Consider the following 13699-nt stretch of genomic DNA (forward strand, 5'->3'; position numbering starts at 1 on the left):
TTTGTTTTAAAGTAAACTCTAGGCCCAACACGGGGCTCGAACTCACAACCCCTGAGATCAAGAGTCACATGCTCCATTGACCAAGCCAGTAAGGCGCCCCTCTGTAGCTTTTCTTTCTGCTAGTTTCCATTGTTCCTATTTTTCATTCTTCCAACTTGTACCTTATTTTCCTCTCCCCTTCACTAAATCCTCCTCATTCTTTAAGACCTGTCACAAACAAACTCCATGTAAAACCCACCTTCACATTTTTAGGCAAAGTAGAAAAAAAAAATGTAGCCGTTATGTGGGTAAAACAGATAAATCTAATTCTTAGTGTCTTCCACGAAATAAAGCAAAGAAAATGACAGCCAAGTGCATGAAAAAGAAAAAGTCAATCCCAAGCTTCTCTTTTTCCAAATAGAACCTTTAAGTATTAGGTTATTGTGCATTTTATTTCAAAACAACAGAGAGTAATTTCAGTATCTAGTTTGGCAAAGCCTTTTGGCTTAGAATGAATGTTAATATATTTGCAGCCTGACAAAGTGTTCAGGGTGCAGATGCATAAGTTAATTAGGCCAACAGAGGCTGTTTACATTACTGTTTCGGCCATTAACACAGGGGTTCGGATCTACACAGGCTTGGGGACAGATGTTATAATGCCGTTATATTAAGAAATACACACCAGCCAAATTAGGAGTTACGCTAATGTTTCTGTATTCAATCTATTACTTCAAATGGCATTGTTTGTATGTTGAAAATATAGCTGTTTTCCCTCTCTGCCCTTTTGGCTGTCCTTGGGCCAACTTTTCCCACCCCCAGGTTCTGGTATTTAAAAAAATAAAAATAAAAATAACCCACAGGAGAACTTTTGAAGAAACCGCATGTAGAAACAGAGAAAGGCCATTAATTGTTACCTTTCTTTCCTAATAGGCCATCAGACCCGCTCACCCAGAACAGACACCATGTGTTTTTCTGCTACTGAGACTGAACAGCTCAGCCTTTCTTCCCTCTATGCCTTTGACTGCAGGCAAGGAGCAGGCTGGCACCTGTAGGCCTAGCAACTGAGTTTTGTCGCTCACTTTGGAAGCCATTACTCCCCAACTAGCCAATTAATCAGGGGAGACGTGTATACCCTCCCCGGGGCCACCTTAAACACTTGCTCTTTATTCCATCCAGTTTTTATTTTTTGCACAATTGTAAAGAATGCTTCCAGCTCTGGAGCTATCTGGAACACAGCCCCAAAATGAAGAGAGTATCCTTTCTTGGAAATGATGGAAGACTCAGAATCCCTATGAGATAAAGAAATTGTCAAGGGGACAGAAGAATATCCTCTGACACCTCGGCACCATTAGGCTTTCCGTGGGGAGGGGCAAGGTGGCAGAGGACCCAGAGAGGACGGCGTTGAAGGGGGCGGCACGACAGAGATCCTGGCTCACCGGACTGTCGGACTGTCGTAAAAGACCTTGCATGAAAAGCTGGGCCTCCATCTTGTTGCAAAGGAGCACCACGGAGGACATTTTTAGGTGGAGAAGGGCTCCCCGCGAAGGGAGGAGCAAAGGCAAAATAAATCACGGTGAGGAAGTATTCGTCAGCCCATACGTGCACACTGCACCCACTGATGATAATAATAATAATAAATAAATTCATTATTTATGTGTTCATTAACGATATTTACTAGAAACAACTCTGAGGCTTTAATGAGGCTTTAGTTGTGTAAATAGTCACAGAACATCAGACACAGCACCTTTTAAACTGTTTCTTAAATAAAAAAATACAGATAGAAGAAGGATTTAAAGCCCCAGGGTCGCTGAGGAATTCATGGGCAGGGAATTAGTGGGAGGTCTAGACTTACTTTTCCATTCGCTCAACCTTGTAATGTAGAAATATGTATGTTAGAGTATTTATACTATTTACCTGTTTGTATGTGTTGAATGAATGAGTGAATGAATGAAAGGAGTCCACATTCCCCATGGTTCCAGATACCCATAGGTAAATGCACTCTTCACTGGAATTGGGAACAGAGCAACTTTTATTTTGACAAACGAAAACTCTGACCAGACTGATTTTTTTTTCTTTCTTGTTTTTTTTTTTTCAATTAATTAACATCTACTGTATTATTGGTTTCAGAGGTACAGGCCTGGGATTCATCAGTCTTATAAAACACCCAGCGCTCATTACAAACACATACCCTCCTTAATGTCCATCACCCAGATACTCCATCCCTCTACCCCTTCCCCTCCAGCAACCCTCAGTTTGTTTCCAATGATTAAGAGGCTGACCAGATTGATCAACTGGATAGATTAAATGATATTTAAAAACCCACAACTTTCAATCAAGTTTCTGTGGGAAACCATGCAAGATGCGTTTTCACTTGTGTGTTAGGAAGGTTGCCCCAGGGCACCTGGGTGGCTCAGTCAGTTGAGCATCAGCCTTTGGCTCAGGTCATGATCCCAGGGTCCTGGGATCCAGCCCCATGTCTGGCTCCCTGCTCAGGGGGAGCCTGCTTCTCCCCCTCCCTCTGATCCTCTCTCTCTGACCCTCCCCTCTGCTCATGCTCTCACTCACTCTCTCTTTCTCTCTCCATCTGTCAAATGAATAAATAAAAAATAAGGGTTGCCCATTAACCCTCACAATATTACTAACAGGATACCTGGATTCTAGTTCCTTTTCTAACTTTAACCGAGTATGTGGTCTTAGGCCCTACTTGCTTCATCTTTAAAAAGGATGTTCTCTATAGTCCGTTTTAGCTAAAATGAGCTATAATTCAGTGTGCGTATGGTGAATCCGCTAAGCAGCAGTAACGGAATCCAGGAAGTGTGAGGACTGGCACCTGTCCTGTAGGAAATTACATCTTCACTAGGATTCAAAATACATACAGCTGAAAACACACGACCAGCAAAACACAGAAGACTGTGTATCAGTTCCAGACAAGAGGCTCTCCAGTAAATGTGATGGGAGCTCAGAGGGGAGAAAGCTCCCTTGGAGCTGGGACAGTGAGAAAGGGCTTCCAGTGGGTGGATTCTGACCCTCAGAACATGGAGAAGGCATTCCAACTGGAGAGATTACAAGAGTAAGCAAGAACAGAAGAACAAGAAAGCCCATGCAGAGAAATTTCCCCAGGCAGAGTTGTGAATCTGGAATTCCTCTGGTGTCGCAGCAGATAAAAACCTTCCTATCAGTGAACCATGACCTCAGGGTACCAGTCATGGTTAGAAGGTGAGCTGCAGGAGAGTGGGGACTTTTTCCCCGTTTCTGCCATGGTCCAGGAACTCAAACAGCCTTCCCTTGTGTTCTGGAAGGTGGGCCATTTGGTACACACTAGGTTCAATGTTTGTAGAATGGGTCCAGAATCATCTGGGCATGTGAAAATACAGTTTTCAGTGATGGGAAAAGGAGTGTTAAAACCTATATATGCCCATTGTTCTAATTTGTATATTAGAACAGCATAGGCTAAGAGAGCCCTCCATGGTTTGTGATTTTACTGTTCCAGCATTCCTTTTTTTTTTTTTTTTTTTTAAAGATTTTATTTATTTATTTGACAGAGATAGAGACAGCCAGGCGAGAGAGGGAACACAAGCAGGGGGAGTGGGAGAGGAAGAAGCAGGCTCACAGCAGAGGAGCCTGATGTGGGGCTCGATCCCATAACGCCGGGATCACGCCCTGAGCCGAAGGCAGACGCTTAACCGCTGTGCCACCCAGGCGCCCCCAGCATTCCTTTTTTTGCTCTTCTGTTTCAGCACACACCTGCAGAGACCTAACTGCGAATGTACCGCATCGGCCCTGAACTCTCTTGCACTTCCTCACATACCTTTTCTTTGTTTAATTGCATGGACTTTTGCAAACTTCATTACGGTTTCATAATTGCTCTGGGACTTGTTTTTCCATTCTCAATTAACTGCTGTCCTTTAGCTGGGAAAGAAATGGAGGGGACACAGGCTTGCGCAGGCATACAACATTTAAAACGTTAAATAACAGCAGAAAGGGCCCCGCAAGGACAGGGTCTGATGAAGTGTATCCAAGTAACATTGAGCGTATAAGTCCCATGGCAGAAAAGTTTGGGTGAATGAGGTGAGATGTTATCATTTCTTGGGCTCGCTGATGGTTGACCTTTGGAAGGTCATTTTTGTGTGGTTTCCTTTGTTATTGAAGTAGGTCAAATGACTCAGGGATTTATTCTTAATTATAACACGTAGGGAAATATCTGTTTCCCTGGAACTAGGGAAATATCTGTTTCCCTGGAACTAAGGGTAATTCACAGGAAAGTAGAGAATGGTGACAATCCAATTCACTTCGGACAGCCAACTACGTAATTCTGTTCTGGTGACCAGGTAGTTTATAAGTGGAGGTTTTTTGGTTTTCTTTCTCATAATGATGATCATGATATTAAAGAGAAGAAAGAAGACATTTCCAAAACACATCTTCAACTAAAACAACAACTCCCGTAACTGAGGAGTCCTCTGATGGGGTTCTCCGGGGAAAATCCACCTTCTCCTGGGACCCAATCATTTTGCTTTCTATACTATCCATCTAATTAGCAACAGAAGAAGTTGTTGTCTAGATCACGGAATCCAAAGCATTATTTCAAACTCTCATTTCAGAGGCAGGAAGAAGTTTAATATGCAGACTTTTAAAACCTAGAGAGCAGGTCCAGAGCACGGATATGCTACACCATGTCAAGGTGGTGTGAGCTGTGATCTGCATCTGATTTTGATGGAGCAAAGGTATCATGGAAACACTTCCTGGATGTTAAAGGATGCTATGCAAATACGTGCCAAAGCTAGCATATGCATATTCAAATAGGCAAATGTCCAAGCGTGCGCAGATAGGCGGCAACATTCTGGTAGCGTACATGTACCAGTTGGAAATAGGAAGAGCCTGAAATTGGGAGGCTTAGAAAATGAAAACAAAAATTACCCCAAATAAGTCACAGCAAATTAACATTCCAAGAGGAAACCTGCCACTAAATTTACATGTGGAAGTGAATTGCTTAACCCTGGAAGAACCAAAACATTTGTTTCTAAAAGTATTCAGCCAAACAAGGTGTGTCTTTGGCTTGGGGATAAAGATCGTCCAGATCAAGTCATGCAAACTTCTGTGAAGCATCCCAACCCCTGGATGGGGTTGTGAAAATGTAGGTTGCAGGGCCCACGCCCCAAGTGGTCAGTAAGTTCCAGGTGGAACTTAATAATCAGCATTCTTTTCTTTTCTTTTCTTCTTCTTCTTTTTTTTTTTTTTTTTGAGATTGATTTATTTATTTGAGAGGGGTGGGGAAGGAGAGAGGGAGGAGAAAGAAACTCAAGCAGAACTGCACTGAGTGTGGAGCCTGACGAGGGCCTTGATCTCACAACCCTGAGATCACAACCTGAGCTGAAACCAAGAGCTGGACGCTTAACCAACTGGGTCACCCAGGTGCCCCAATAGTGTGTTTTAAACAAGGTCTTGGGACTATTTAAGAACCCATGGATCAAAGACTAAAATTCTTTGGTTTTGTTTTTCCTCAATGACTCTACCGGATCTATTTTCCTGTGACTATGTATTTTATAATTAAAAAAAAAAAAACTGAAGTTTTGGGAAAAATAATATTGCACAGTTTGAAAATACTTAATAAGCATGAGCTCAAATGGTGGATAATCAGATCCCTTGTGTAAAATTTACTATGGAAAGTTTATCAGCACCCCCAGGAAAAATGGAAGAAAATGGACGTACAGAAAGGTACTGTATGCTGCTATTTAAATGAGGCATCCCTGGGTGGCTCAGTCAGTTAAGCGGCTGACTCTTGGTTTCAGCTCAAGTCATGATCTCAGGGTCATGAGATCAGGCCCTGCCTCAGGCTCCATGCTCAGCAGGGAGACGGCATAAAATTCTCTCTCCTTCTCTGTCCCTACTCCGCTGTCTAAAAAAGAGTGAGAAAGAGAGAGAGAGAGAGAGAGAAGTCCCAGTTGCAAGGGTCCTGCTACCCCAAAATGCCTTTTCTAATTTACTGTATACAGCAAGCAGACCTGTGCATGATCCCTGTCTCCTGCAAAATATGGAACAGGATTATTTACTGACAGATACTGATGCTTTGAGTATCTAATGTGCCATAAATTGAATTAGAGGAAGGGTGTAGGAGAAAGATTAAAAAACAACAGTCAGTTAAGCATCAGACTCTTGATTTCGGCTCAGGTCATGATCTGAGGGTCATGAGATCAAGCCCCATGTCGGGCTCCATGCTTAGCCTAGAGTCTCCTTGTCCCTCTCTCTCTGCTTCTCTCCCTGCTTGCATGCACCCTCTCTCTGTCTCTCTCAAATAAATAAAATCTTAAAAATAAATAAATAAAAAGTTGAGCACAGGCAGGTCCTCTGACCTGGGAATTTACTCAACAGAAATGCATCCATGTTTATCAAAAGACATACAGATCAGTATTCACGGCGGCTGTATTCACAACAGACCCAAATGCCCATCAGGGTTTCTCAACCTTGGCACTACTGGCATTTTGGGTTGAATATGCCTGCTGCTGCGGGGGCTGTCCTGTGCATTGCAGGATGTTAGCAGCATCGCTGGCCTTGACCCACTTAGTGCCAGGAGTATCCTGTGCCCTCGACCACAAGTTGTGACACCCAAGAGTATTTTCAGATACCTCCAAAGAGCCCAGGGGGGACAAAACCATCCCTCGTCACCTCATGCCCCTCCTTCTCTCTACACAGCGATGAGAATGAAAAAATATAACTGCTTGCGACAGAAAAAGTGAATCTCACAGATATAACATTGAGCAAAAAAAGCCAGACAGAAAAGAGTACATGCTGTTCATTTCCATGTATATAAAGGACAAAAACAGGGAAAAGTAATCTATGGTGTTAGACATCAGGGTAATGACAGGGAGGCAGGTCACGTTCCATGGCTTGACGGTTGTTACTTGGGCGCGTTCAGTGGGTGAAACACTCCTGATCTGTGTACCTTCCCATGTTATACAATTCTTCACCAAAAATGAATGAATGAATGAATGAATGAATGAATGAATGAATGAGTGAATGAAAGGAGTCATGGTCCTTCTCCCAGAAAAACTCTGGCAGGTGAGTCTTCTAGGTGAGTGGGGATCAGGAGTTCTAGAATAACTAGTATTTATGGCTTATTATCCAGACTGATCAAATACTCTGCAGACACATACCAGAGCCCACTCACTTCTTCCTCAAGCAGATGGACCACTAAGGGTGTCTCCACTCTGGTTCCTGACACCAGCCACCCTGGGCCATGACCCAACCAGCCACCTCTCCTTCCTGCCCGTGAGCAACATCCAGAAGAAAAGGAGGGAAGAGAAAACAGAACAGGAGGTCAAAAATTCAAAAGCCCTTTGCACTCCTCAACACAGAGCTGAATGCCAGCACTTATGGCACTTGTCCTGAGGAGCCAAGGAGAATGGAGGAGACACGGACAAGCAGAATGTATGAACAACGAAGCCGAAAGCTGGCGTCTGGGGCTATCACCCCTACCTGCCCAATGAGGAGCTGAGACTCAGGGACCTCCCAGCCCAGGGTCACTCGGCGGGGAGGGGTGACCCGGGACTGGAATGGGAGTCATTATGTCATCCTGTGCACCATCAGGCAGGCCCAGGAATGGCATCAGTACCCAGATGGACTTCATGGAGAGATCATGAGAAGGAAGGGGGGCTGGGTTCACTTCCAATGAGACACAGACATTCTTTTCTTCCAACACTTCTTTTTTCTGTTTCAAGTTGCATCAACCAGCAGTGTTGAGAAAGCACTTAAGACAGAAACACTATGAAATTTCCTTTCTTTTCAACTTCTTTTTTCTATATCTCAGAAAAACCATCTGGACAAATCTTTTCCTTAGGGTTCATATTGTGATTCATTTCCAAACTCCATCCCTCCCTCCCCTCTTCTGGTGACCACATTTCTGCATGTTCTGAGTGGTCACAAGCAGAAGGCAGGATCTAGGGAATTCCTGGCCCAGGCCGAACTGGGTTCCGAGGTCTGGCCCTTGCACTAATTACCAGGTGCTTGGTAACAATCTGAAGCAATAGAGGGCCCATGCACCATCCCTCTCTGTTTTCTTTCTGCAGTGAACAGTTCCTCACACCCAAAGTTCTTCTTCCTCTGTTCTGATCTGACTTGGGGACGCCAGGCGCTCAGATCTTGCCTCATGCTCCCTGGATTACTAGCCCTTCCCAGTCCTCAGACACCTGCTGTCTTGGTGATTTCTGCTAAGTTTTTTTTTTTTTTTTTTAAGTTTTCCTTCTTCCGGAAGACTAGGTCTGAGACCATCCACACGACGGATGTATCTGACAGGGGTTTGATACACTATTGCAAGAATTCCATCAGAATCAGTTACCAGTTTGACCAAAACATACTCCCACCCCCAAACTTGAAAAATGGAGTTGAATAGCTTCCATTCGGCCCTTTTATTTATTTTTTTTAAAGATTTTATTTTGGGGGCGCCTGGGTGGCTCAGTCAATTGGGTGTCTGACTCTTGATCTCAGCTCAGGTCTTGATCTCGGGGTTGTGAGTTCAGGCTCTGCAATGGGCTCCATACTGGGCATGGAGCCTACTTAAAAAAATAATAATAATAATTTAAAAATAAATAAAGATTTTATTTTTAAGTAATTTCCATACCCAATACGGGGCTTGAACTCATAGTCCTGAGATCAAGAGTCACATGCTCTACCCACTGAGCTAGCCAGGCACCCCTCCATTTGGCCCTTTTAGATCCCTCCCTCTGTTCTCCACCCTGCAGGAGGGCTGGCTTATAGGGAATGCATCAACTAGCTCTGGCTCCAGTTGGGTTTGCCAGTGAGGGCACGAGAGAGGGCTCAAGGTGTTTGCTGCCCAGCTCCTCTCTTGAAAGTCACAGCAGAATAGCTGCCTCCTTTGACTGAAGTTCTTCTCAAAGGGGCCTGTCCACAACACCTTTTCCAACCACTCCTTCTTTCAGGTCTAGAAATGGTAATAATAGTTCCACTATTACCGGCCCTGGGTATTACCATGCCCCTTATAGTTTCCCTCCACTCTGCCCACAGAGTCCCTTCCGTAAGTCTTTCTTGATTAGCCTAATTTATTATTCATTTATTTGAGAGAGAGCGGGAGAGCATGTGCGTGCATGAGGGTGGGGGGAGGGGCAGAGGAAGAGGGAGAGAGAAGCAGACTCTGCCGTGAACCCGGGGCCCAATGGGGGCTTGATCTCATGACCCTGACATGATGACCTGAGCCAAAACCAGGAGTCCGAGGCTCAAGCAACTGAGCCACGCAGGCGCCCCTTGACTAGCCTAACTTAAGCATGCTGGTTCCTGCTGGGGCTCTGACTGATACAACAGTAAGAAAAGAAAACATTGAGATAATACTTGCCAGGTGCCAAGTATTCCGTCACTGTTTCACATAGGACATCATTAATGCTCATAGCAATCCTGTGAAGTAAGCACTGTTGTTATCCCCATTTTACAGATGAGCAAGTAAGACTCAGAGAGGCCAACAAATTACCCAAGGTCATGAAACCAGGTAGAGTTGAGGCCTAACTTTGTATTTTATATATTTATGTATTTACCTGCCTTCCAATACTAATACATTTATGACAGTATTGAAATTCACTCAGAGCTCCTTCTCTCTTCCCAGGAGTCAAAGCGGCGGCTGGTGGGAGGTGGATCCTGGGAGCAGGATTTCAGCGGGAGCACCGTGAGGGGGAGGACTGGTTTCAAAGAGTGGAAGCAAGAATGGAAGTGAATGCAGTGAGGTGAACGGGTGCTGGGTCCCTCCCTGCTAGGGAAGGAAGGGGAGGGAATCAAGCCCGTGCTGTTGGGCTGAAAGTGGTGATACCAGTGAGCACTTGTGGTTTTAATATCTGTTTGAAAAGCTAAGCTATAGCTGGGCATGTGCGTGAATGTGTGAGTGACTTGGAGTGCATGTTTGAGAATGCACCCATGGGTGTCATATGTATATACAGACATTGGGTGTACACATACGTATATATTTTTTCCTAGCTCTAAGCCCTGAGAAGGCATCAAATTTATAGTGCCCTTGAGTGCCCAGACCTTGGTTTCTAAATACCATTCTCCATGAAATGGAACCAGGGTTCCTTGAAGAAAAGGGCTGATTGCAAGACAGGGGCAGGCGAGGTACAAGTAAGGAAGTGCTCAAAGAATAATGGGGATGGTTGAAGGGAAACAAGACCCACCTTGAGTCTGAGACAACTTCAGCAGCAAAATAAGTAAAAAATGTAATGGATTGTAACCCATTGAGTGAAGTAGGAATCTGTGTCTATAGGGATATAAAAAAACAAACAAGGGAAGAAGGGAAGGCTCTACCTTATAGATGAATGGTAACTAATAAACATAGAAGGGAGTTAGGAAAAAAAATCACTGTTTGGCAACCACGCAGCAAGAATTGAGCCAGGCAGGAACGATCAGTGGACAGTAGAACCGGGGAGTGAACTTGATGAGAACAGTATATCTAAATAGTCTCAAACCGTCTCCACACAAAATACTTATTACTTAGTAATAAATACAAAATCTTACTGTTAACGTTATAGTGGAGCAATTGGCCGGTGCTACCCTACCCCAGTGACAAAAGTTAACATCCCCACTACTAGAAGAAACAAACATTGCATGCTTCCACGGCCTCATTTTTCTGGTATCTTTGCCCAAAAGGCATAACTTGAACCTAATCACGAGGAAACATCAACACTGCACTCTTCAAAAACGATAAGAGTTGGGAGGCCACAGACAGGCTGAGAAATGGTTCCAAATGAAGGGGGCGTCAAAGAGGGAGGGCAGCTAAGTGCAGCTTGAGATCCTTACTCAGATCCTAGTTTATGAAGGGTGTTTTTAGTACAACCAGTAAGAGTGGGATAGGGTCTGTGGTTTGAAGAGCAGTGACGTGTCCCTGGACGGTGGTGCTAGTCATATAGGAGAGTATCTCTGTGGTTTGGAAACACTGTTTGAAACAGCAAGGAGGAATTGACAAATGGTTTAGGAAAAATTTATAAAAGAGAGATGGAAGAATAAGATAAGGCAAAGGCAAACATGGTAAAATGTTACGGGTTGGGGGTGTGGAATGAAGGGTAAGGGGGAGCTCTATACTCTTCTTGTAAGTATGATAATTTTGAGAAGAGTTTAAAATAAAAGCTTAAAAACTCATTGGGATCTTTAAACTTTTTCTGGATAATTAGAGTCATGTTTTCTTCTTTTTTAATTTTAATTTTTAAAATTTTAATTCCAGTATAGTTCACATTCAGTGTTGTATTAGTTTCAGGTATACAATATAGCGATTCAATAATTCCATATGTTACTCAGCGCTCATCACAACAAGTGCACTCTTAATCCCCTTCACCCATTTCACCCATCCCCCCACCCACCTCCCCTCTGGGAAGCCTCAGTTTGCTCTCTAGAGTTACGAGTCTGTTTTTTGGTTTGTCTCTCTCTCTCTCTCTCTCTGTTTTTTTTTTTTTTTCAGAGTCATATTCCATTAAATAAGCCATGGGAGCTTCTGTGGGGCAGCCTGGTGGATTAGACTAATCATGAAGTGGGGGTCACACAAACCTAGAAATTAAGTCATTTTACCTTCTGGAGTCTCAGTTTCTGCACCTGCAAATTGAAGGTAATAATATCTACCTCCCTCAGAGGATTTCCTTTTTTTAAAAAAGTATTTATTTATTTGAGAGAGAGAGAGGAAAAAAGCACACGTAAGTGGGGAAAGGGGTGGAGAGAATCCCAGACAGGCTCTCTGCTGAGCTCCGAGCCTGCCCGGAGACTCGATGCCAGGACCCTGAGGTCATGACCCATCCCACCGCCTGCGCCACCCAGGTGCCCCTTCCTCAGAGGATTTCTGTGAGGCTGAAATGACTCAGTTCATAAAGCATCAATGTTAAGTCTTTCTGCTTTCTCCTGGAGAAAGCATTTGTTCTACAGAATTTCTTCTTTGGGAAAATGTACATTATCGACATCAACAAAACTGCCAATGTTGGGGCCGTCTAGAATGTGGAAATATCCCCATTTACAAAATGAACACAGGCCATTGATGCTAACTAAAGATCCATGCCTTGTTACCGGATTCTGCTCTTCCCTACATTTTATGACCAAATGCAAAGGTTGCCCCCGTGAGATTCTGAAATCTAGGGTCTAGTGTGGGAGTGGTATATTAAGGGAATACTTTTCCACGGTTTTTACCCTGTGACATCTACCAAAAACAATCATTTGTCTGGCACTTGTGAAAGATATGGATTAAAAAATATATATATACATATATATATATATACACACACACACATATACATATATACATATAAAAACAAAGGTCTCTCAGCCAGAGGTGTCTGGCCAAGGGACACCAAGTGCCTGGGCCTTGGTGCAGCCACGGCCAGCGTATCAGCACACACAGAACAGCTGGAAAGTTCAGCAGTGAGCACGAAGCATAACAAGGAAAGAGGCTGCTGTTTCGGGAGGCAGTTCGGGAACAAGCTAAAAGCACTCCACGCACTTTGGAAAAAGCCTGAGCTGTTTCTAGCTGCACTCTGCATTCGGCTGTGCTGGGCCCTATGACCTTCAGAACAAGTCAAGGTCTCCACTCCCAGGACCCACATTTTGTCAGTAGTGACCCATCATTGTCAGTCAGTTCCTTCCCAGTCCTGCCGTGTCCTTGATTTCATTTCCCCTCCTGTCCTAACCTTCCCTTTTATGGCTTCAGAGCAGAAAACAAGGAGAGCCTTAGACCCCATCCGTCGCCTTGCTTTTGCCTGATTCATGAGCCTGGAGACACTGGAGTCTCACAGAGCAGGACTGAGCCCCTGAGAGGTGGCAAGAGCACTTAAGAACAGCTGTGCACAGCTCGGCATTTGAATGGAAAATTCTACCCGAGTGACATTACCTTCTGTAAAAGTTGTTAGGATTTTTCACCAAGGCTCAAAGGCGGTTAGTCAGGATTGCAGAGATTTATAGGAATTTGAAGCTCGCTTCAGTCCTAATAAGGAGAAAACTACAGACACACATTTATGAAATCTCTGAGGTAAAAAAAACAAAAAAAAAAAACAACAAAAAACCCAACTGGTTGTGAAACCCTGTGAGGCTGCCCTGAATTTGTCAAGCTCAGTAACCTAAGAATTAGCACTGGGAGCAGGAAACTGAGGTGCACTGAAACAGCCTCCCTCCTCGGGGTCCAGGAGTCCGAACGCAGCGAGCACGGACCAATGCATAGCCCCCAAAACGGAGACCACAGCCATGGGCACCTCTGGAGAAATGGAAGGAAGAAAAAGTAAAAGCTGCAGAAACACCAGTGAAGACTCCAGCACAAACCCTTCCTTACAAAGAAGAGGGAGGATAAGGATGAAGGCTAAGACACCCGACAGGGTTTTATCAGAAAGGAGGGAATTGGAGCCATTTGCTTAAAAATCTTCTTAAAAAGAGGAGGAATTGTGGTTTGCATAAACCCAGAGAAAAAGGGTCCTATCACAGTAACTGTGTCTTGTTTACATGGGCTGCTTTATTTTTTTTCTAAAGAATTTCTTTAAAGCTTATTTACTTAAGCAATCTCTACACCCAACGTGGGGCTTGAACTTGCAACCCGGAGGTCAAGAGTCGAGGGCTCCTCCAACTGAGCCAGCCGGGCGCCCTATTTTATTTATTTTTTAAAAATAAGTCTTAGCCAACTGCTTAGAGGATTCAGGAGGCAGAAACCTTAACATTTTGGGCCATGCAGTGTGTTCTTAATTCAGCGTTGGACAATTTCATCTCTCAATCC

The 13699-nt window shown here is 44.0% G+C and overlaps 1 protein-coding gene across 1 annotated transcript in view; it reads right to left on the bottom strand.

Moving 5' to 3' along the window:
- GCNT2 (glucosaminyl (N-acetyl) transferase 2 (I blood group)) overlaps positions 1-13699 on the bottom strand; it is an 85208-nt gene that overhangs the window by 58926 nt on the left and 12583 nt on the right. The window lies entirely within an intron of this gene.

This window comes from Ailuropoda melanoleuca, chromosome 5 (genome assembly GCF_002007445.2).
Source record: "Ailuropoda melanoleuca isolate Jingjing chromosome 5, ASM200744v2, whole genome shotgun sequence".
NCBI classification, from domain to species: domain Eukaryota; kingdom Metazoa; phylum Chordata; class Mammalia; order Carnivora; family Ursidae; genus Ailuropoda; species Ailuropoda melanoleuca.